Source organism: Mustela nivalis (assembly GCF_964662115.1).
Source record: "Mustela nivalis genome assembly, chromosome: 3".
Classification (NCBI taxonomy): Eukaryota; Metazoa; Chordata; class Mammalia; order Carnivora; family Mustelidae; genus Mustela; species Mustela nivalis.
Window position 1 is genome coordinate 132,593,237 of NC_139022.1, and position 24,731 is coordinate 132,617,967.

A 24,731-nucleotide genomic window follows, 5' to 3' on the forward strand; every position below is an offset into this window, starting at 1 on the left:
AGTGAAAAGGGAGATCAGGAATTCAATTTTGAACAAGTTGCATTTGAGATGTCTGTCAGGTATCCAAGTGAAGAAGCTGGATATGCTGTAGAATGTATAAGTCTGAGATTTAGGAGAGAAGTCTGGCTGAAGATATAAATTGGAAGGTCACCAGCACACAGATAGCATTTAAAGCCAGGTGACCAGTCAAACTCTCCAAAAGAATGAATGTAGATAGAAAAAAGAGGAAGACTACAGATGAGTCCTGGGGCACTCCAATATTCAGAGGGCAGGAAGAAGAGAAATGAAGAAAGGAGATTTGGAGGCAACAACCAGTGAGGTAGGAAGAAAGCCAAGCAAATGTGTGATGTTCTGGAAGCCAAGGAAAGAAAGCATTTTAAGAAGGAAAAAGTCCTCGGTATTCATCAAAAGCTGCTGAAAGGTCAGATAACAGGAGTTCTGAAAAACAACTACTAAATTAAATAGTAGGGAAGTCACTTCGTAACTTTAACAGAAACCATTTTGATGAGAGGTATGGGGGCAAATCTTGAGTGGGGTAGGTTTAAGAGAGAAAGGAAAGTAAGAAAATTAAAACAGTATAGGAAAACAAAGAAATGGAGTCACAACTGGCGTAAAAAAGGTAGAATCAAAGATGTGAAAAATAACCACATATTTAAATGCTGATGAGAATAATCCATTAAAGAGGAAAATATTGAGACTGTAGGAGAGAAAGGGAAGAATTGCTAAAATAATGTCCATGAGTAGGCACAATATCAGGATTAAGGGCACAAATAAAAGAACTTAGCTTTAGATAGACACATGAGTAATTCATTTATTACCACAGGACCAAAACATTATAAGGGTACAGATGTTGGTGGACAGAGGGACTGTCAATAAATAAAAACTAGTGAAGGAGTCAGGGCCAGACTATTACGGACCATACAAACTGCCATAAGTGGCCCAGGCTTCATTCTGAGAGCAATATGGAGCCCCATTAAACTTTTAAGCAGACTTTCACATTATAAAATTGATTCACAGAAATATATAAGGTAGACTTGAGGTGCACAAAGGAATCTAAGGCAGGGAGATCAGTTAGGAAGATGTTGAAGATGTCTACTTCACAGAAGAGGATGATTTAACATAAATAATGGCAATAGGAACAAAAGAAGATGACAAATTTGAAATTTTTGAAGCAATGGACCCCAAAGGACCTGATGATCAACTGAACATGATGGAAGAGGGGCAAGAGTCAGAAAATGACCTCAGCTTCCTGGCACAGGCCCCTGAAAATAGAAATGCCATTCACTGAGCTAAGGAACTCAAGAGGAAGAATATGATTGGGGCAAAAGATAAATAGTTGGTTTCTGGACCTCTATAGGGTACCCACAGTGAGGATGTCTCCAAGGTTATGGATTATGGAGAATAGGAGCTAAAGAAAGAGCTATGAATTGGAGCTAAAGGCCTGGCAGTCATTCTTGATAGTTACTACTGTAACACAGGCAAGGAAGGTCTCAGGAGTTCATGCATGTGTACAGTGCTGTCTGGTCCTACACTCAATTATCCAGACAACTCTGCTTTCACAGAACACCTCTCTTTGTCCCCATCATGTCAACAGAACTTGCTTTAATTTATTTGTCAGAGAGAAAGAGAGAGAGAGCACAAGCAGGGGGAGCAGCAGACAAAGGGAGAAGCAGGATCCCTGCTGCACAAGGAGCCCAAGGCAGGACTCAATCCCAGGACCCTGGGATCATGATCTGAGTCAAAGATAGATGCTCAACTGAGCCACCCAGCCGTCTCCGAACTTGCTTTTAATCTGCCTTTATTTTACATTTATTATATCTGTATAAAGGCATGAAAGTAGCTAGTCCTCCAGAATAAAATAACGGACCTTGGTCACAGCAACTCAGAGACATTGTCTATTTTCAGTTTTATGGATATGTTCTTGCTCGTTGACGTTTTAGATAAAAGGATGCTTTTATAAAATTCGTTCTAGTTCTAACTATAAACTTTATCATGCGCTCTAAAACAGTGTCTCCTAAAATGTGGACACATATCCTTCCCTGTGACCTCAAGACCCTTTTAGGTGGTATGGATGGGATTTAAGATTTAAATAACACTGACTCTCATTATAAGAAAGTTCATTTCATTTCCATTTTCTTTCAATTCTTCTGACCAGGCCAGTACAAGGAGAATGATACATTTGTTAATTCCCACTAATATCCCACTAATATCCATTATAACAGAGATAAAGCAAGCCCTGGATTCAGAGTGTCCACAAACCAGTAAAATTCCAGTTAAAATTCAATACCATTGTTTTATTTTCATTGTATTTCTTTTTTATGCTTAAATTCTATTTCTGGTAAACAGTTTCCACTATATTATGGATACCAAATGCCCTCCTAAAATAGATTAAGTATTTTAAAGTGATTTCAAGAAAGATATTAAGTAAAATATGGTTTTTGGATACGTCCTAAACACATGAAGATGGTAGTGTTAAAGATAATTTCCACGATAAAAAGCAAAATTATAAGTTATACACATATAAAACACATGTTAAAGATATCATTAAATGAAGGAACCAAGCAGATGATAAAACCAGTTCAAATGTTGAAGCACGAATTGGTGTTATTTTTTTTAAAAGATGGATTTGTTTATTTGAGAGAGAGAGAAAGAGAGCAAGCAAGGGGGAGGGCAGAGGGAGAAGGAGGAAATCTCAAGCAGTCCCCCCACTGAACAGAGAGCCTGATGTGGGACTTGACCCCAGGACACTGAGATAATGACTTGAGCTGAAATCAAGGGTCAGACACAACCAACTGAGCCACCCAGGCACCCAACAAATTTGTGCTTTTTGAAAGAATATGAAAATGGACATAAAATGACTGGTTGTCCACTGGATAGAACTCAATTGCATATTCATTTGCTTATCAAGGAACAAGAATTATTTTTGCTTTGCTATCTGTTACCTATACTTTACAAAGTAATAAAACCCTTCAAGGGCAATGAAAGGTGAGAATCCAACAGTCTAGAAGGGCATGACCTAAACAATGCAAATTTTTCCACTGAATTAATGGTCTAAGAAATTTATAGTCCTAGTCCTAAGGAGGCAGCATTGAATGGATAAAAGGTACATAGTCATGGAAGTCTGGAAATTTGGAATCTTAACCCTGCAACTGGGTGAGCTTGGGCGAGGAATTTCTCACTTTTGGCCTCAGCTTATTTATCTATAAATGCAGGACCAGGACATGATATTTCCCAAGGGTCCTACATGTTAGGAAATTCTCAGATTCATGATACTTAAACTCCCAGAACTTCAGGGGCATAAGAGTGGAATTTTTTAAAAGTATCTCTTCTTTGTCAACCTGGAATTGGCCTGCTCATCAACCTTCCTAGAACAGAAGTTGGGAAGCCCTCTTACTCAGATCAGAAGTGCAGTCCACAGGCAAGTAATAAGTAATATTAATGCCTTTGTTAAAAAGAGTGTGTCTTTGTGTTCATCTTGTAATTAAGACTTTGCTGAAATCAAACAAATGTACTTCATTTATCATCATTATTAGTATCATTAATAACAAAAGTAGATGTCCCAGCTTCCAATGACTACCACATCACATCATTAACTTCCTTCTCCCTGAACTAGTTGCTGATCCCACTCTTGCTTAGAAAGTTCTTGTGTCATGGGAAGCTTTAACATAGTTATTTTTAAAATAATTTGATATGAGAATTTCAGAGATGCAGTTCAATTTTTGTACCCCACTCTGAGTTTTTCTGGACCACCATTTTGAGGAATTTAATTTGCACTGAGTTCCTCAAAGGACAGTGGATGGAGACAAGAGCAGAGGTTAAGAGAACTGCTCTCCATGATCTTACCCCAGGAAAAAACTCAGGGGGGAGCAAATTCTGCCTTGTTCTCCTCACACACTACTCCTCTATCATCATGGTATCTCGGCAGAGTTGGGGTGAAAAACCAAGAGAGTGGGCTTTGCTGCCAGTAAGTCTTGGATCTTGCAAGCCACTTAACTCAAACAAGTAGATTCATTTCTCTGCACCTCGGTTTCTTGAGCTGTTAAAAGAAATTATAATTGAATCAGAGGGTTCTTATGAGGCTGAAAATCAGGCACATAAAACACTTAGCATGACGCCAGTAAGCACTTAATAAATGTTACCTGTTGTTGTAGTTGTGGTACTTGCCATGTCCTTGCCTCGGCGCACGTAGAACAGGAAATCAGAAATGACCACAAAAATAAGCATTCCTTCATCCAGTCGTTCAACAGTTATTTTCTCCCTTACCCATTTTAATTATTTCCTAGCATAAAAAGTGTGCATAATGCAAGTCTATTAATCTTTGCAGCCAATGTTGGAAAGTATATACACAAAGTATTAGGAGTCATTTCTGAAGTGTGGGATTAGGAAAATTTCACTTGCAACACTATGGGATTTTATTAAATAACAAATATATATCATTATTATAAATTTTCTTGAAGATTTCCATTTTGAAAAAATAAAAATGCCAGTCTCATGTGTACATGACAAACAACTTACAAAGACAGAAAAAGAGAGAAGACTCACCCTCCTGTTACTCTAGCTATCATTGTTCTAATTCCTCTGAAAACCCAGGAATATCTTACTCCTGATGAATGTCAATAAAAGATCCTGAATATAGGTATAACACCATTGGAAAGCTGGAGTTCTTAAAATCTGGAAGGTCATGGATCCCACTAAGTATCTGAAGAAAGCTGTGGACCTTCCTCTAAGGAACAGTGAATACACAAAATAGCTGCATATAATTATAGGGCAGTCCGAAACGTCCCAAGGCTTGTCAAGGTAAAACAAACACTCATATTAATGTCCACAGTATACCATTCACAAGATCCTTCCTCTATCTACTTATTTATTTAAAGTCATACCAAGAAGGTCTCATGACCAAAAATATCTTCCCCACAGGCTTGATTCTGACATCTCATATCATATTATTAGGAACTTCTTTGAATCAAACCATTATTACTTATAAAACAGCAAGAGATCTATAAAATCCCAAGACATTTAACATGTTAAGGTTGCAATATTCATTCATTTTCCCACAAATATTTATTGAGCATATACTATATACCAGGTAACAGGAGAAACAAGATAGTTCTCTTTGAACTCAATCTAGTGTTTCAAAGATGGGCAGAAAGCTGGACAATAAACATGTAAGCAAACCAATTAGTGCTATAACTAATTAGTGTTAATGATGAGTACTATGAAGGAAAGAAAACAAAGTAATAGAGTAGGAAGGCTTGGGGGGAGACAACTTTACACAGGGTGCTCAAGGAGGATTTCTGTAGACCTGCCTGATGAGAACAAGCAAGTATAATGAGTACATCACAAATGACTTTTTGGTTTTGCTCACTTGGTTTATTCCCTTCTCTAGCCCTTTGGGACAGGTTCTGCTATTGTCAGAATGGTTCTTAAAATTCTGTGACAGAAGCAAGGGAGGGGTGAACAAAAGGCATAAAGACTAGCACGGAGAGGTGGAGCTTTCCTATGAATTTCATAAAAATTTTAGAGAAGGAGAAGCTGCAAGGTATGGGGGAGTTAGATGATTAGATGAGAGGAATATTTTTAGAAGAGCTTTTGTGGTATTTGTATCCCTTCTTAAGGTTTGAGCAATTTAAATAAAGAACTTGAGTTGTCTGATAGTAACATTTTTTTTTAAACTATGTTCTTTGCAACACAGCTCCAAGACTTGTCTTCAGTAGGGTTACACACTCATCCTCAAACACACATACATGCACAAATAGCAAAAGCTCAACAACCCTGTTTCTCACACCCCTTGCTAACAAGGTTATTGTGATCAGCTTCAGTGTCAACCTTGTCTAGGCATGTCAGAAGGAAAGAGACTGGAATTTTTTAAAGGTCACTGACCTCTGGGTTTACACTACAGTTCAAGCCATGAACTCTGTACTATAAATCATTATTATTAAAAACAGCTGGGGTGTAGGGAAAAGGTCTTGGATTTATGAGCAGGAAATGGGGGTTGAAATGCTATTTCATAGCTTACTAGCTGAATGATCTTAGTACATTCCTTAACATTCCTTTAGTATCTGTAAAAGGGGCATAAGAGTACTTACTTTACTAGGTTAGCACAAAACTGAATTCCTTGAATATATGGACTTATACATGTAGAATATTCCTTACTCGTTTGTGTATCCTTAAGATAGCTCATTGGTAGCAAATACGCAGCCCTAATGCTCAACTCCCAATCCGTGGAAAATAAAGATAATAAATAATTATAGTTTGTTCCATTAAATCTGGCACATAAAGGTACCAAATAAGTAAATAAATGTTGAGTGAATGAATGAATCGACTGTTCTAAGCATTCACTACCAACTGATCAGAGCTGGCTCTTGAGATGAAGCACAATTGCCTCTCCTGGTCCTAGCCTTTATTCCAGCATTATCACAATGTAGGTAATTGATGCTTGCCCATGCCCTCTAGACCATGGATCCACCAACTATTTTTGCAAATAAAAATGTTTTAGAACACACAACATTCACTGTTTATATACTGTCTATGGCTGCTTTCACATGATAATTACAGAGTTTAGTAGTTGTAGTAGAGACTTTATGACTCACAATACCTAAAACATTTGCTACTGAAGTTTTCACCAAAAAAAAAGTTCTGCTCCAGAACATGACCTCCTTGAAGAAAGAGGCTGTGTGCTTCATCATCTTATCCCTAGCACTTTGTGAAAAGCAGGCACTTGATAAATGTTCATTAAATTATTATATATTGAGTATTCCAAGAAGAATGTTGGTTGATCTGAAATTAAGAGTCCACTAGAATAGCCATTCCATTTCTCATCAATACTCTCAGGTGATGAAAACAAGACGGTCTACTTTCATTAGGAAAAGGGCTATGGCAAGCAACTGAGACTGCATTGTCATGGTCAAGAGTACAGGGAGTGGTGGTGGAATTGAAGGTGACAGGAGACTGGAGAACAAGAGCAGAAGAGCGTAGAGAAAACATGAAGGACAAAGTCCAAAGTCAAACATGGTCTCCCACCTGTTTCACTGAAAACCAACACTGCCTAATCAATGTAATTTAGTGAAGAACCTTAAAGTGTTGTTTGTGGGCTTACATCAGATTCACTTGAAGTGTGTATTAACAAAATGTCCTAGAAAGCATCCCAGATTTAAGAAGTCATGAATTTTAGGGGTGGGTCAGAGAATCAACATTAACAAACTCTGCAGGTGCTTCTTGTACCCACTAATTTTTAGAACCACTGACCTAGAGAATATGCTCTTTTCCCAAGTGAGAATTCCTAATACATAGTTATCTCAGATGGCTCCCTTGTCACACACATTTTCCATTTAAAGACTTTAAGATCAGTGCATTCTCACTGAAGATTTGAGTACTATCTGTTGAGAGCTACTTTTGCTGTGCCCGCACAATGCCAAATGACGGGTCTACCCAACCAAAACTACCGGATAAATCTGTGCTTCAATGAACTGGACGGTCAAAAATTGATTGATGATCCAAGAGTTTCATGGAAAGATAGCCCCAGAGAGAGAAAAGGACAGTGGAGGGGGATACATAACAACATAACTACATCTTACTGGAAAGTATCTTTACCCCAAAATAACCAAGATAAATGATTTGTGACTGTGACATAGGACAAAGAATTTCATATAACAGAGTTGACTATGGAAAAAATGCTGCCAGTACAGTAAATCACTCTGTGGGGAAAAACAAAAAGGAAACAGTTCAGACTAAGTGCCTCTAGAGATAAAAATCACCTCTCTGAGATATTTTTGTAAAAAATTTCCTTAGAAATATTAAAAAATAATTTATAGTAGAAAAAAAGCTATTATAAGCTAAATAGCCTTCCTACATGATAGCAAAGTATATATTTAACATGGGCTCGTTATACCTTATTTACTATCAGTTCTAACTAGGTTTTTATTTGCTGCCAAGATTTGGTACCAAGAGTGTTAACTCAAGCCAACCCTTTCTTCTCAAGGCTATAAACATCTATGAAAGGGGTTAAGAAATGAAGATAGTCTCCTCCCTGCCCCCCCCCTCCTCCCAGCCACCTCTGGGACTCATTTCCTGACTTCTCAATAGCAGTCATTCATTATTTGTGTACCTGGGAAACTCAAGCTACCTGCCAACTAGTCCCACTCAGATTCTGGAATCAGAATTCAGAAAGAGCATACATTCCAAAGAATTCTTATTTATTTTTTTTTTTTAAAGAACTGCAAATGAGTAAAATGGTATTGGGAAAACTGAATAATCATCTGGGAAAATAAATGATGTTTGATTCCTAAATCATTCCCTACACAAAAGGCATTCCAGATGAGCCAAAGATTAAAGTGCAAAATATGAAACCATAAAGCTTCTAGAATAGAAAACACTGAGGGAAATGTTATAATCGTATAACAAAGAAAACATTCCTGTATGTAACCAAAAATTCAGATGCCAAAATGAATTATAGATGAATTTTGCTCCACAAAATTCTGCATGAAAAAAAAACAGAAAAAAAAAAAAAAAAAAGCCAAAGACACATAACAAACTAGAGAAAAGGTAGGTTGCAATGCATATCGTAGACCAAAGACTATTTTCATTAATATACAAAGGACCATTAGAAATCATTAAGAAAAACCCAACTACCAAAATAGAAATCGGCAAGGACATATACACTTCATAGAAAATTAGGTAAAAATGACTTGTAAACATATTAATCTTATACAACTTCCTCAAGTTAAGAGAAATGAACATTAAAAACTGTACTGAGATATCATATTTGACCTATCAGATTAACAATGATAAAAAATTACACCAATTTGCTTTGAATGTAAGAAAACAGACACATTGAAAATCTGATTGATAAGAATGTGGATTAATTTAACCTCTGGGAAAAGTAATTTAGTGAAGTTTGTCAAAATTTAAAATGTACATATTTTTTTAACTCAACAATTAAAGTTCTAGTGATTTTTCCTGAAATTTATCTAGACCTGTATACAGTAATTAGGATTGTTATTATTTATATCCACAAAAGATTGAAATATCCTAAATGTCCATCAACAGAGGGCCGGTAAAAGAAATTATGGTAAATACATAAAGTATAATATAGTTAAGGTTAAATAAAAAGTTAAAAAAAAAAAAAAAAAAATTAAAGAGAGAGCTCTGTATAATTATGTGAAAGAAGTTAAAAATATATATTAAGCCCAAAAAATGGTGCAAAATAATATACTATATTCATATATGATCATACAGGCACAGAATATTTCTAGCAGGAAATGCAACAATCAGGTAACAGTGATTGCCTCTAGGGTGAACTGGTGGTTGGGAATAAGGTCGAGAAGGTATCTTTTTATGATACATCTTGTCTTTTGAATTCTGAACCACGAGCAAGTAGTATCTATTCATAAGATGTTTTTTAAAGAGCTACAAGAAAATTAGACAGATATCCAAATCCTTTCATCATATTCTAAAGGGCTCCTGAATATAGGATTTTTTTCCTGAATGATTTGGATATTATCACTGGGCAGAAAATTTCTTTAAGATATTAATTAGTGTTCTACTTTAATTTTCCTTCCTCCCCCTTCCCAAACATGTATTCTGATTCTTAATATTCCTAGCCTTAGAGAGTTCCACAGAATATAAAACAAAATCTGCTTAAGTGAATGATTCTATCTTTCGTAAAAACCCCAGAACTTTGAAGAGATTGTGGCAGTAGACCCAAAGGGAAGGGAAGAAGAACGCTTTTGAGGAAGGGAGTAGAGAGGGAAAAAGAAAGTTTCTGTAATTTAAAAAAAGAGGTGAAGTACAAGCAAGAGGCAGAGCTCCTAGGAATAGATATTTAGGGTACTAGTGGAGTCTCAACCCTGGATTACAGGGGCTTCTGGGCTCATCAGAGTCCAAACCCCAACAGCCAGCAACTGAAGGGTCTGGAGAATCACTGAGAGCCAATCTATATGGACCAACAGGGCCACTTCTATCTGGCATTAAGAAAAAGCCTAAGACCTTGGCAAATTCCTGGTGCAGGGTTGAAGGAACAGCAGGGGTGACTGGAGGAACTCCCATAATGATAGAGCCTGGGTTTTCCTCCAGCCATCAGGATTCAGGGCTGGATTTAAATTGATTTATTATATAGTGGATTTTTTTTTTTTCTCAGTGGAGGATCCACACCACTATACAGCAGGGGGGCTTTGTAAATGAGCTGGTATGTAGTATAGACTCCATGTATTTTAGTCCCACTGCCCAACTCTTTTTTGATGGCATCACAAGGAAACATCTTTTCTTTTCTCTTTTCTACCATGTTTTGTTCCTCGAATATTTCTACGTTTCTTATACTCTACCTTTGTCTTTTCCTATCTTCTTCCTTTCCTGCTGTCCAAGATGTAGACACACCAAAGGTATCAGCAAGGACAACTTGGCATGAATCCCTCAAAGCTGAAGGTGCTCTCTTGAGCTTACAGAATTTGTGCTCTCAAATGTAGGAAATTGTCTCAGAATGGCTGCCTCTTCTGACTAGATTTCTCCATGAGACTGGAGAATATGTTAATGTGGAGGCAGACGATGAAGATGACCCTCTGAGGCTTCCCAGGAGCCTTCGACAGGGAGAGCTCTCCTTCACAGCTGAGTGGAGAACCAGCCTATGGAGCTGGCACTGAACACAACAGTGCATTTGAACAGAAATTCAGAGATCTGGTCCTTTTCAGATCCTTACAAGTGGACCGTATGGGACTCCTGAGGGACCCCTGCATCATTAATTATCGAAGAAATGTCACTTAGCTGTCTAAAGAAACATAACAGAGAAATGGAGAAAGTGAATGGGGAACTGAGACCCTGGGGGTGTAGGGATTCCCCTGAAGTGCTTATTTTAAAGGGCCCAGAAAGGCCAATTTTCCCCAGCGCCTAAAAGTTTCAAAAACACTTTTTAATTCTGTGTTTTCATTTCAATAAAAATTTCAAAAGAAAAAATTTAGCAACCATAAGACCAAAACTTCTCTTTAGCAATGACAGTTTATAATTGAAAGTTTAAGTCAGTGTTTTCCAAATGGGGGTTATCTTCTCTAGAGTTGAGAGAATTTTTCCCTTTAAAAGGGGTCCACACATCACAAAAACTTGAGAAGCCCTGGTTTTAAGCATTGCCTTTTCAGGAAAGTGACATAAAATATGAAGGTCTTTACGATCTCCCATCCGTGTCTTAGTATTGATCATGTAACAACCAGCCACAGCTTTGGAAAGCAGGGTCCTCAAGACGCTGCTTGGAGGCTTTGAGGAGGAGTGGTAGAGAGTATGGAGTAGCCAGGTGAGACATGAAAGGCAAAAGAAGGGTAGAAACCAAAAAACAAAGAAGGTTACCAAAGTACCATCTAACATTAGATCAGATGTCAACCTAACAGATTGGTCCATAGAGAATTCTGAACTTGAGAGGCACTTGGTTGGCTCAATCAAGCAACTGCCTTCAGCTCAGGTCATGATCCCAGGGCGCTGGGATCAAATGCCACATCAGTCTCCCTGCTCAGCATGGAATCTGCTTGGGCTTCTCTCTTACTCTCTTTCTCTCCCCACCCCCACCCCTCCTCCCTTTTGCGTGCTCTCTCTCTCTCTCTCTCTCTCTCAAATAAATAAATCTTTAAAAAATTAAAAAATTAAAAAAGAAACATGAGCTGAATCCACTCAAACAACCTTTCCCCCCCACCATCACCAGGGTTTTCCAAATGCCAGTGTATACATCAGCATCCCATATGCCCAAAATATAGACTAGTCTGAGACTCCTGCTCTTCTTTTTCTAAACCCATCTTGTCTTCAAGGCTACCTTCTTCCTGACTTGATTCAAATTATTTTACCATTTGTGGCACACACTTTATTACTTACCCATAAACTGAACTACTTACTGCTGATCAACCTATATTCCTCTTGTCTACCTAGGAATTTTGTAAGATCCTTGTGGGTAGGCCCTAGAAAAGCATAAGCCCACCATAATAATCCCCACTGCTTTCATTGACTACAGAACACTTTTTTGCATATTTCCTTATTTTACTCAAACATCCGTCTTATTAGGCAAACTGGACAGAAATAGACTATAGACTTCTATGAAGAAAAGCAAACTGAGTCCCAGAACAGTATGGTGACTGGATTTGAATCCATTAAGTGAGCTCACAACATGCTAATAAACTCCTTGGTAGCCATCTTTATACTGATCTCAGAGCCCTTTTGATAAATATTTGCTAAAGAATGGATTCTACCTCCTCCAGAAGACTGTAAGTTTCATGAGAGTAACACACACCTGTTTTGCTCACTACATGTCCTCAGCTTCCAAATAGTGCCTAGCACACAGTAGGCCCTCATTAAATATTTATTGATAAACAAATCTATTAATCAATGCCTAAGTACCCTCCTGTGAAAAGCATTCATGGTGCCCACAAACATATTTCTTTTAAACATCTACTTTATGTCAACTCCCCAAACCAGGGCAGTGAACCCAAAGCAGAATAAAATTACTTCCAATAAAATGAACTGTTCCCCAGTTGCAAATTGGCTCTGGATGCTGCTGCTTCTCTCCCATTTACACTCTTTTCAGGCAGCTATTTCAGGTGATGGCATTATCATCGATGGAATTCAATAAAGCGACTGGCTTTCCCCCCCCCTCGACGTTTATTTTCTATAATCCGTCTTACAGCGGGAGACCATTATCCAGTCAAACAACGTTCAATTTCATCGGCATTACCGCTTCAAGGAAACATACAGAGGGTTTGCACAAACGGGTGTGTAGTAAATTTAGTCTTTTAATAGGTTCATTCTTTATTAGGTATTTATTTCGGGAGGCAAAGTCCTAATTAGATTAAGTGGAGAAAACTAAAAAGCTATGGAAACACACAGAGAGATTCCAGAATTAGATGGATTTGGTTTAGGTTTCCTGTTTTCCTTTTCTTTTCTTTTCTTCAGATGGCTGGAGAAATCCACACTACAATCTCCAGCCCCTCAGATAAGAGTTTGTGAAACGAAACCCCCGTCAACATTTTGTGTGAGGAAGTCACATTTGTCTTTCTCCCACACAAAGTTATTGTGGGGCCAGAATCTAGGAGAAAGCAGCTCCCGGAGCCAATGGTGAACCCAATTTACTGTGGCAGATGAATATAACAAAGGTGGTGGTCTAGATGTTTGGCCTCAAGGCACAATTCAATTTTCAGCTGTTTCAAAGCTATTATGTCAAAGACTGTTTGCATAAACATAATGTTGCCGGGTAATCTTGGGTAGGCAGGAGTAGAGACGACTGCCCTCTACTGCCTAAAATGGAAATAGCACCGGAGGGTTCTTCAACCCTGAATAAAAGCTACAAGAAAGTCTACAGGCTCCCAAATAATGGGCCATCTCTAGAACGTTCTGAAACCTTTTTTTCTCAAGCTTTATGATCAGATGTGATTATTTCGAAGGAGAAAATGAAGTAGACTGAGGATGTGATGAGTTGATTGATGATGTGGGAACATACGAGAAAGCTATTTCCCTTCTTAGAATTTAAAAGAAAATTCCCTTCACTCTTCCATCCACCCACACATATATATTTATATTATCACACTGATATTTAATATGTTTTTTTAACATAGAAAGAAGAAACAGACAATGAGTCACAGGAAACAAATCAATACATTTCTGAGTGGGCTAAAAATGTCACCATAAAAAAAAATGTTTCATGTTTATGAGGGCAAAAGTGGAAAAAGGATATCTTTTCAGTTTCATGTAAAATTCTAGCTCTTTCTTTGGGTTTCTTCCTTTTTTGTTCTTTCTCTTAAATAAAAACTGTGCCAAGCTCTATGTTAAGCACTCTGTACTCTCAGAGAACCATTGTCAATATTTAAATGTTTTCCCCTCCAATTACAATTAATTTTTTAGTGAAAGAGGGGATGGGCCACTTCCGGGGAAGATTTTTTAAGTAGGGCCCTATAGTGGAGAGTCCCCAGACAAAGAGAAAGGTCATGTGCAAATAGATGGAAGACATGTTCCAGAGGACACTGACGTAAACCCAAAACTGTATAGAGTCAGTCTTGACCCAAACATAGAACAGAATACTGTCCATCAGATGATGTTGGCCCCAAATGACAAAGAATTGATCCCCGACTGGGCTTTGTAAACTAATATCCCTATATCTAGAGTTGTCCTTATGAATTTTTTTATATTCTAAAATGTCCAAATCTTGTTCAAGCCAGTGAACACAGATGTTCCTTCTTTATACCAAGGTCCCCAATGAGGCCATGCATCAAAATCAGACAATATAAACACATTCATTGAGTTCACAGACTAGTAGAGTTTATAGCTCAGTGGACTTTATAGTTCAGTGAAAGAGACTGATATTCATCAGATAACACAGTCGAGGATTAATTACAAAATGAAGGACTTGTTTCTTTATAAGGAGATTTTTTTTTAAAACATAGTGTTCATAGGGCATTTTTAATAGGGTACCTAACAAGACCATCCCTATGGTGGCAAAATGTTAGTCTGTAATAATAAAAATACGTATTACTTATTGGTGTCTTTCTTCATTCCAGGCACTATATGAGGTCTTCATATGGTTTTTCTCTTAGATTCTTCAGTAAACCCCATGAGGTAAGCATACTATTACCCCATTTTACTGATTAATAAACTGAGGTTCAAAGAAGTAAAATAACTTGCCCAAGGTCAAAGAGCCAATAAATGGTTCATATCACTCTAAGTTCAGGGTCAATGCCCTTCACAGCTTCCTACTTTTCTAATTATCTCAGCTAAGTATTCCAGAAAATTTAGTCAATAAGTTTAAGTTGAGAATCAACAGTGTTCACTTTAGACAGAGCTACTGTATTTATTTTCTTGAAGTTTTAATGGCAAAAAATGAGTTACCTATTTTTAAGCAACCGGGGAATGGGAAGTTACTGCCCAGGGTAGTTAGCAAGTAAGTGCGCTTTCTGAGGCCAGACTGCTTGGATTCAAATCCCAGAACTACTAAGTACCAGCTGTGTGACCCTGGGTAAATTTCTTCATCTTCCCATATTCAGTCTCCTTACTTGTAAAATAGGAATGATAATAATAGTATCTTGTCATGGTATTGTTTGTGAGGATTAAACAGGTAATCCAATGTACCTGAAGCACCTTGAGCAGTGTCTGGCAGGCACAAAGCAAGCACTCTAGGGACGCCTGGGTGGCTCAGGTGCTTAAGCCGCTGCCTTCGGCTCAGGTCATGATCCTAGGGTCCTGGAATCAAGTCCCACATTGGGCTCCTTGCTCAGCAGGGAACCTGCTTCTCTTGCTGTCTCTGCCAGTCACTCGGTCTGCTTGTGTGTGCTCTCACTCTCTCTCTCTCTCTCTCTCTGACAAATAAATAAATAAATAAAATCTTAAAAAAAAAAGTAATCACTCTATTTTCGATTCACAATGAAAACACAAGTACTGGTCCCTTGGGTTCAAATAGGTTCTTGAAAAGATTAAATGAGATAATATTTGTAAAATGCTTAGAACAGTGCCCAGAACCAAGTAAGTACTTCTTAACTGTTCAGTGAAATCCCCTGCAGGCTGCCTGTGACTTAGAGGAAGGGGCTCAGCATCCCTTCATCCCTGTGGCAACAGTCACAGCTTTGAGATGAGCCGCTTGTGGGTGGCCACCTAGCTGTCTGAGGCCAGGGCATTTACCAAAGGCTCTGCTCTAACTGAAGAATGGCTTTATGATGTACATTCATTTGCATTTGTTAGGGAAGTCTCAGTGTCGGGACTCTATGGAACTGTCCTACGTGGAGAACAATTAATTAATTAAATAAAGCAAGAGGTTCTTTGGTTTCTTTCTGCATTACCAGTGGTTTGCCTCACTCCCCACAAAAAAACAGGAATTCAGGGATTGGGTAACTTACATCTTCTCAGTTGGTATAGTAAAGGATGAGAAGGCAGAATAAAAGAGTAATTAAGGACACAGAATTTGAAGTCAGGCAAAACTGGGTTCAAATTCCATGGGGCGCCTGGGTGGCTCTGTGGGTTAAAGCCTCTGCTTTCAGCTGGGGTCGTGATGCCGGGGCCCTGGGATCAAGTCCCACATCAGGCTCTCTGTTCAGCAGGGAGCCTGCTTCCCCTCCTCTCTCTGCCTGCCTCTCTACCTACTTGTAATCTCTCTCTCTGTCAAATAAATAAATAAAATCTTAAAAAAAAAAAAAAAAAGTAAAAGAAACAAATTCCTGCTCCATCCCTTACTCACATATGACCCTGATTGAGTATCTTACACTTTCTGAACCTGTTTTCTTATGGACAGGATGTAAATAAAAATAGTATTTTCATTATTATTTGTGGAAAGAATAAAACAGGATAATAAAAAGTGTCAGTCATTAAAAAGATTATATAAAAATAATAATGCCCAGTATTCATTTAGTGGGAAGTATGCCAGGGACCTTTGAGGTCATATTTATGCCTCACCAGAATCCAGCCTAAGTATTGCTCTTGGTCCCACTATACAAATGACCTTGAGATAACTTAGTCATTTGCTGGCATATTAGAGATTTTAAATCAAGTCTGATAGAATCTAGGACATAATGTTCTATAAGTGGCAGCTGTCATTTCCTTCTGTACCACTGATTCCTCAATTATTCAAACCACTAAGTATTGTTTATTTGCTTACTTCTGTGACGTCAGGTCCTGTGAGAAAAAAACCAAGCAGGATAAGGCATAATTCTTACCTTCATAAAGCTTTTAGTTTTATTGTTTAAGTTGGATATAGGCACCTGATGAGTTATTGCTCCCATTCTTTATCTTACGAGATATAACCAGAGTTCTCCAAATAAAATATTCAACTTTCCACCTCGTTTGACTTCCCCAAACTATATCTCCATTACATGAAGTTAACATTATTCACCATCAGCATATTGGTTAGGAATTCTAAAGATGATCCAATGTACTGGGGGATATGATGGTGAGAAACATATATTTACTACTCTACTCAGCACAGACATCTATTATTTTTCCACCCAGTATCCATATATCCCTCTTCAAATAACAGCATCCCAGCTTTGTTCAGGAGCCCCCATCTCTAAGTCTTAGTTCATATGCTTTGGGAAGGGTTGATTCTGCTTCAGTCTCTAGGGGGCCCTCTTTGAGGGGTTGGAGGTGTAAGACTGATATTAACTCAGGCTTGGTTGATCAAAAAGCTGCATTCTCTAAGCCAAGCAAGTGACTTGGGGAATGGGCTCATAATCTAATCAAAGTCAGGGAGGCTTTTCCTGGGACTAGGGAAAGAAAGGCATCATGTTTTCCCATGGGTCTGTTAGCAGGAAAGAGAATTTGAGCCTGGAGATTCCAGGGCCATCACAAGAAGCCTGGGAATGAAGCCAACGTGGCAAGAGGCAGAGCTGAGAAATGAAGAGAGACCAAGTCCTCATGACATCAGTTGAGCCCTTGGACCATGTCACCCCTGAAGCATACCACTAGAAAGAGACAATTTTTCACTTTTCCACAAAAATTACTCCTCTCCTTAAGCCAATTTGAATTAAGTGTGTGTCACTTTCAGCCAAGTAAATTTGGACTGAGAGAGGGTTCCCTAAGTATAAATTCATTCACTGATAGTAGTAGAAGTAGGAATTGATTGTATATACTCTTCCACACTAGTCATCTTTTGAGTATAGGCAACATCCCTGTGAAATGTCTCTCCAGAGTTGAGAATGCTTTCTAAAAAACAAATTTGCATCAAAAACTAGGAATGAGACAAAGTAACCTCGCTACATCTTGACTCCATCAATGTGAAAACATAACATTAACTTTAGCACCCAGCAGGTATAAACTTCATGATGAAGTATGTAGTAAGTGTGTGAAATTCAGGCTGAAAAGTTAGTTGACTTATTAATTCCCAAGCAACTGATTTGAGAAAAGCAAAGGCTAAGACTTAAAGAAGATTCCTTTTTAGGAAAGCAGACATTGTGAGTCAAAGCAGTGTGTTTTATACTCACACAATTGTCTGAGAAATTCATTTATGTGCTTTTATTTCCTTCTTCCTTTCCCCTGTACCCAATCAGGTACCAAGCCGTGTGCTTCCCTGAGGGAGGGTCTGTGACTATGAAACACTTTCTTCCTTGATTTCTGCTCTCAAAAGCCTGTACTGGTGATGACAACCTGATGGCCCATGGACAATTTGATCTGGCCTACACAGATTAGTTCTAAAGACTTTAGCTAACATTTGACATAAAGGAGGTTGCTCCCAAAAGTCTGGATTTTCAGCTTTTCTTGAAAAATCAGAAGATCCAACAACACAGGGCACCATGAATGACAACAGCAAGCCTGAACTAAGTAGAAACCTCCCCTTTATATAGACCAAGCTGCTGACAAGCTGCTTTACTCACTTCCATTCCTATCCAGCCTCTGTAGGCATTTGAGTTTGCAATTCTTGGCCTAAACCTACTGAAGAGAATATGCCAGGAGTCTTTAATGCATAGGAAAATAGGGCTGGAGACCAGAGGTAATTCACCGGATAGAAACAAGAAATGAATGATCTCAAGAGGAAGAAGGAGATTCCTAAACATGGAAGGAAAAGACAGAGAGGGGCACCTGGGTGGCTCAGTGGGTTAAGCCTCTGCCTCGGCTCAGGTCATGATCTCAGGGTCCTGGGATCGAGCCCCACATTGGGTTTCTGCTCAGCTGGGAGCCTGCTTCCCTCTCTCTCTGCCTGCCTCTCTGCCTAGTTGTGATCTCTCTCTCTCTCTCTCTCTGTGTCAAATAAATAAAATCTTAAAAAAAAAAAAAAAAAAGAAAGAAAAAGAAAAGAAAAGACAGAGAGTGTTCTCTCAATGAGGGGAAGACACCTGAAGGCACTACCTCGTAGTGTTCTGGGAAAATAGCAATACTTTAGCAAGGAATGGCTGCGTGGTTCCCTGCTTTGACAATGATGTTCTTTTCCCACTTGTGACACAAAAGCAACAGGGCAGGAGTCACACCATGTAAGACTAGTTTATGGGAGTCTCAGCAAATAAGGCACGTTGATGGCTGATGACCTGGGCCATCCCCAGGAGCTGGTCCCCAGAATTCAGCAAGACTAGATTTCTGGTCTACCAGTGAAATGGGGACTTGGTTGTTTTAAAGAAAAGAGAAGAGCAATCTTTCTTGAGCACATGAAATTGAGAACTGCTGTAATTTCCAAGTGCTCCAGGAAGTCACAAACCTACACCCACCCTCACACGAAAAAATTACTTGGTTTTGTTCTGTTGTTTTGTGATTTTTTTTTTTTTTTTCGTAATCTGGGAAGGTTTTCTCAGATGGCCATTCCTGTCTGCGCTGTTCCAATGGCTGCTATGGCCTTGGCCTACAGAGGCCTGGGTTTTATAGCATCATTAGCCCCAGCATGTTTGGAAGTTTCTCTCTGTTGCTCTGACCTGGACACCATGATCTTGAGATGGCACAGCAATCTGCACGTTCCTCACATACTGGAATAAGCCCAGAGGATAACTTTTTAGCTGCAACAGAGTTCAGCTCAGGCAAGTCTGCAAATGGGGTGAAAAGATACTTCCTGTGGTTTCTCTAGAACTGAAAGAAAAAGAATGGACTCTTTGATTGCTCAGAGGCTGTATTTCCACATAGTCATTAAGAGCACCAGCTTTAAAGCCAGACAAACCAAGTTCAAACCCTGGCTCTGCCACTTACCAGCTTTATTCATTTTTTTTCTAAACTTAGGCAGCCTCAGTTTCCTCAAAATAATAGTACCCACCTCACAGTTCTGCTGGAAAGATTCAATGAGATAATGCACAGAGAGTGGCTAGTTCATCACATATTCATAGTAAGAACCCAACTAAGGGTTAGTGACTAAAATAATAATAATTATTGCTAATGGAAAACTGTCCAGACCCCCCTGGGAATTCAGAACCTGGATACTGAAACCAGCTAAACCAACATCTGCCCAGTGATTTCATCCACGGAATATACATTAAAGAAAACATAGCATACAGCATCAGTACCTGGTCATTCCAGCCTCTGCCAAATCCAATATAAAGACTTATTTGCCCCTCACTGTCCTTAGGGAAGAACCAGAGCTCCCCTGTGCGCAATACATGTAAGGCATATAAGAAAAAAAATTCACAAGGCCTGTTGTTGGCTATTCCAGGGAACACAAAGAAACCAAAGTCAGCCAGCAGGGTCTAATGGTCAAGGCCAATGCCATTAGATAAAACTGTGAAAAATATCAAGGTGCTGTTCAGTTCCTTGTTACTCTCTTTATTTGGTATCCTCCCAATGAAGCACCCAGTGCATCATAGTGCCCTTTTGATGCCCAGAGTCTCAAAGTTAGCTAAGGTTCTCTTTCAAGTACTCTCATGTACTCTCAACCTTCAGATAACACACCCCCTAGTCAAAATATGCCAAGTGGGGGCACCTGGGCGGCTCAGTGGGTTAAGCCTCTGCCTTCGGCTCAGGTCATGATCTCGGGATCCTGGGATCAAGCCCCGCATGGGGCTCTCTGCCCAGTGGGGAGCCTGCTTCCTCTTCTTTCTCTGCCTGCCTCTCTGCCTACTTGTGATCGCTCTCTTTCTCTCTGTGAAATAAATGAATAAAATATATATGCCAAGTGTTCCCTTCCCTTGAGACTCTACTCTCTTTTTACTAATCTGGAAAATTAATTCATTCTAAACTATTATGGGTAGATGGAAGTTTCCTCCATTACCACTTTTATCAAATCTGCATTTTCACCAGGCTTTTAATATCTTAAGAAGCAAGCATTAGGCCTACCACAAGAATGACTAAAACTTGGTACGGAGTAAATAGGACTGGAATTATGGTTTGGTTTTAAACAGCAAGGTACTCCATAAACATGACAAGGTCTGAGTTTTCCTGAGAGAGGCACTGTAGCACATACCATGGCAGGATGGTGAAAATACCTCAGATCTGTGCAGATAAATCTTCCCACCCCCTTCCTCGCACCCCAGTCTCCTCAGCCATGCTGAGGCCTAGGCATACCGAGACTGAAAAGAAGGTAAAGGTGGTCTAATCGGTAGATCAGTCCTAACAGCTTGGGGAGAGAATTCATGGCCCCTAGAAAATCCCACCTGTAAAATCACCTCTCTCTGGTCCTCTCATAACATAATAAACATCTATGAAAAGAAACAGGGGAATTTCCTTTTGAATTAACATCTAAGCTCCTTGAACACATTTATTTCTTTATCATGTCATCTGACACTTCTTTGGCCCTTGAAATCTCAATAGAATTACCTCAAAATCCTAATTCTGTGGTGTGGGGGAAGCCCTACATCTCTCTCAGATATCTGTAATTCCTCAGACTCCCTCAGCTGCCCTTCCCTGAGTCCTGTGTCCAGGGAGTCATCTAAGTTTTCCACTGAAGGCACCCAGATGTGAACTTCAACTCCTCCTCAGGTTGCCCCCAAAATATCCAATCCCAGAGAATTAGGAGAAAACAATGACAATTTTACTAATGATCTCAGAGAAAGACAGTCTGTGGCCTCCAGTGAGCTACATTCGAAGCCACGTTGAATGACCCCTGTCTGACCAGCCACGCTTCCCATAACCTCTGTACAACTCATAACTGATGCCCAAACATTGTTATTCCCTAATCTTGTTTGGGACAGTTGTACTGCTATTGTAATTATGTAATTCAACTAAATATAAACATATAAAATATAAGTATAAAAATACAGCTCTCACTTCTATCAAAACTGAGGCAAATGCATTGTATAGACTCGATAAAGGTTGCACTGTTAAAGGAATTACTGTCAGGTTCAATCTTTGAGAAAAAGAGTAACTACAAAAGATGGGGGATAATAGTAAACCTGGAAGGACTCTGCCCTGAGATAACATCCCAAGTTTCTTTTAAGCTGACAATCCAATTTTACAAAATAAAAACTAGAATTCACAGATGATGCATTATAGAGTGCCTGGTGCAAGAAAAGCAAGGAACTTCAATGGCAGGTGACTTGATCAGGAAACAAAGACCTTCACTGGACATCAAATGATAAGGAGATGAACATTTGCTTTGTGTGTCTTTCGCATTAAAATAAAATTTGTACAATTTTATAATTTGTATAAATGTGTTTTTAAATGATATCTTGACTATCTTGATATCTTAACTCTTTTTTAATTAACTGTACACTGCTCCTATCCTACCAGATTAGAGGACTTCTGCTAGCCTCTCTTTTTTATTTAAATCCAGTTTAATTAACATATACTGTATTATTAGTCTCAGAGGCAGAATTTAGTGATTCATCAGTTGCATACAACACCCAGTGCTCATTACTTCAAGTGCCCTACTTACCCCATCCCCAGCCCCTTCCCCCCATATTTCCCCCAGCAACCCTCAGTTTGTTTTCTATAGTTAAGAGTCTCTTATGTGGGACTTCTGCTATTCTTAAAAATACACTTAGGGGGCAAATAATAAATTGTATGTTAATAACAAATAAATATAAAAAATACACTGAAAAAATTTTAAAAACTTAGGGGCGCCTGGGTGGCTCGGTCGTTAAGCATCTGCCTTTAGCTCAGGTCATGATCCCAGGGTCCTGGGACTGAGCCCCGGCATCAGGCTCCCTGCTCCACGGGATGCCTGCTTCTCCCTCTCTAACTCCCCCTGCTTGTCTTTCCTCTCTCACTGTGTCTCTTTCTGTCAAATAAATAAATAAGATCTTTAAAAAAAAAAAAAAAAAAAACTTAAAAAAATAAATATATATTATACAAAGCAAGATAAATAAATAAATTTAAATTTAAAAATATACACAGTTGACAGTTTCGAAGTCCCTTCTCAGGTACTCTACCCCTAGAGTGTCCCCTACCTAGCCCTTTCTCTACCCAACACCCAGCTGCCCCTGTCATCTCAAATATTCTCCCTTCAGCAATGCAGAATAAGCCAACACTCTATGATTCTCAAACATATCATTAGAAACACTTAACCTGGGTTTTCACTCAGCAGAAAAATAAGAATAACAGCCCACATTTATGTAGTGCTCACTACCTACCAGTCACTGCTCAAAGTTCCTTGTACTATTCACTCAACAATCCTACAAAATAGCATTTTCCAGGTAAAGGATTTGATGCACAGCAAGGTTAATTGCCCAAAAGTCACCAAGCTAGTAAATAGCAGAGATTTCCTACCTAACCTGCTCTGCCCTTCTCTGTGAAAGGCAGTTTCAAAAACAGCAATAACAATGACTCCTTTTTATACAACATATTTATGTGTAGGTATACTTATATGTTTATATTTATTGAACACTTACCATGTGCCTCAGGTGCTGTACTAGTACTGAAGATAGAGCTAGACTCCATGCCTGGCCTCATGGCCCTTACAATCTAGTCAGAGGGGCAGACACTGAGCAAGTAGTTATAAATATGACAAGCATAAGTGTGTAACAAACCACTCTTCATAGAGAGTGACAAGAAAAGCCACAACCTGGGAAGTGACATTTGCAACATATATAAGTAACAAATCTAAGCAATAAAAATAGAAAATTGGCAAAAGACATGAATGGCCATTTTACACAAAAGGAAACAATGAATGGCAATAAGCATATGAAAAGATACTCAGCCTTATATGTGTTAACAAAAAATGTTTTAACCTCGATGAGACACTATTTCACATCTACCATATAGACAAAAACTAACAACTCTGACCATACCAAGTGTTGGTGTTGATGTGGAGTAATGGGGTTTCCCATACACTGCTGGTGAGACTGTGACTTCTCTTCTTCTTCTTCTTCTGAGACCTGCAGAAGCAATCAGCATAGAGTGGAAGCTATATCTGTTCTTCAACCCAACAATTCCACTCCTAAAGGTACACCACAGGGAAACACTTGTCCTTGTATATCAAGAAGATACGTGTAAGAATGTTCATAGCACTGCTTGGAAAAAAGAAAAAAAGAAGAAGAATAAAAAGAAAACCTGAAACAACCCAAATGTCCATCAGTTATCATGAATAAATAGGTCAAAGTATATTTATTCAATGGAACACTGTATAACAGTGAAAACAAAGGGCATACACATGTCTTTGAATGATTGATGATATTCTAGTTCTTAGGCTGTATGGTGAGTATGTGGTTATTTATTCATCATCACTCTCTATCCTGTCCTTGTCTTTTATATTCAGCAACTTGTGTGTATATTTCATGATATTTTCTAAAAGAGAAAAAAAACTAGCAAGTGCTATAAAGAAAAAGGAGCGAGACCTAGGTAGGCATATGCTTTTTCCTATCTTCTATTTCATATCTCCCAGATTCGGATGGGTCTGGGACCTGTCTCAGTTCTTCATATGGGAAAATAATAAATATGAAAGTTCAATCAACTTGATCAATTTGGACCATCAAAACAGATCATTGTGGCCTCAAAGTGGATTTAGAAGAAAGCTTAAATTAACTTAGTGGATGAATTTCAACATAGAGACGATCTCATCTTATGATACATAGACACAGGCACTAATCTTCCTTCTATCAATCAATGTACTAATCTCCTGAAAACTCATCTGGGGAGTGATTGGAGGTCTACAGCTCCCTCACCACCTATTTCTTGAATCTCCTCAAATGATGTTCACAGGTTTTGCCAGAGAAGAATAAGGAAAGTTGCTTCAAACTTGGACGATTTTTCAGAATCTCTATTCTTAACCAGGAATTCATAAGATAGGCTTCAAAGAGTCCAAGAAATTCCTGAAAATCTATGCAAAACATAGATGTGTATTTTTAGGGAAAGAGTCCACACCACTATCATCTGAATTTCAAATGTTCTAAATAGCAACCAGACTGCTACCTTAACAGAGTAAAAAATCATGTCCATGTGACTGTCCTGAT

General features: G+C 38.7%; 1 long non-coding RNA gene across 2 annotated transcripts in view; it reads right to left on the minus strand.

The window, feature by feature from the left end:
- Positions 1-24,731, minus strand: part of LOC309861775 — a 243,545-nt gene that overhangs the window by 89,664 nt on the left and 129,150 nt on the right. For both annotated transcript variants that reach the window (XR_014310197.1, XR_014310198.1), the window contains one exon: positions 23,571-23,657. This is a non-coding gene — a long non-coding RNA (uncharacterized lncRNA). The remainder of the gene's footprint in view (positions 1-23,570; positions 23,658-24,731) is intronic.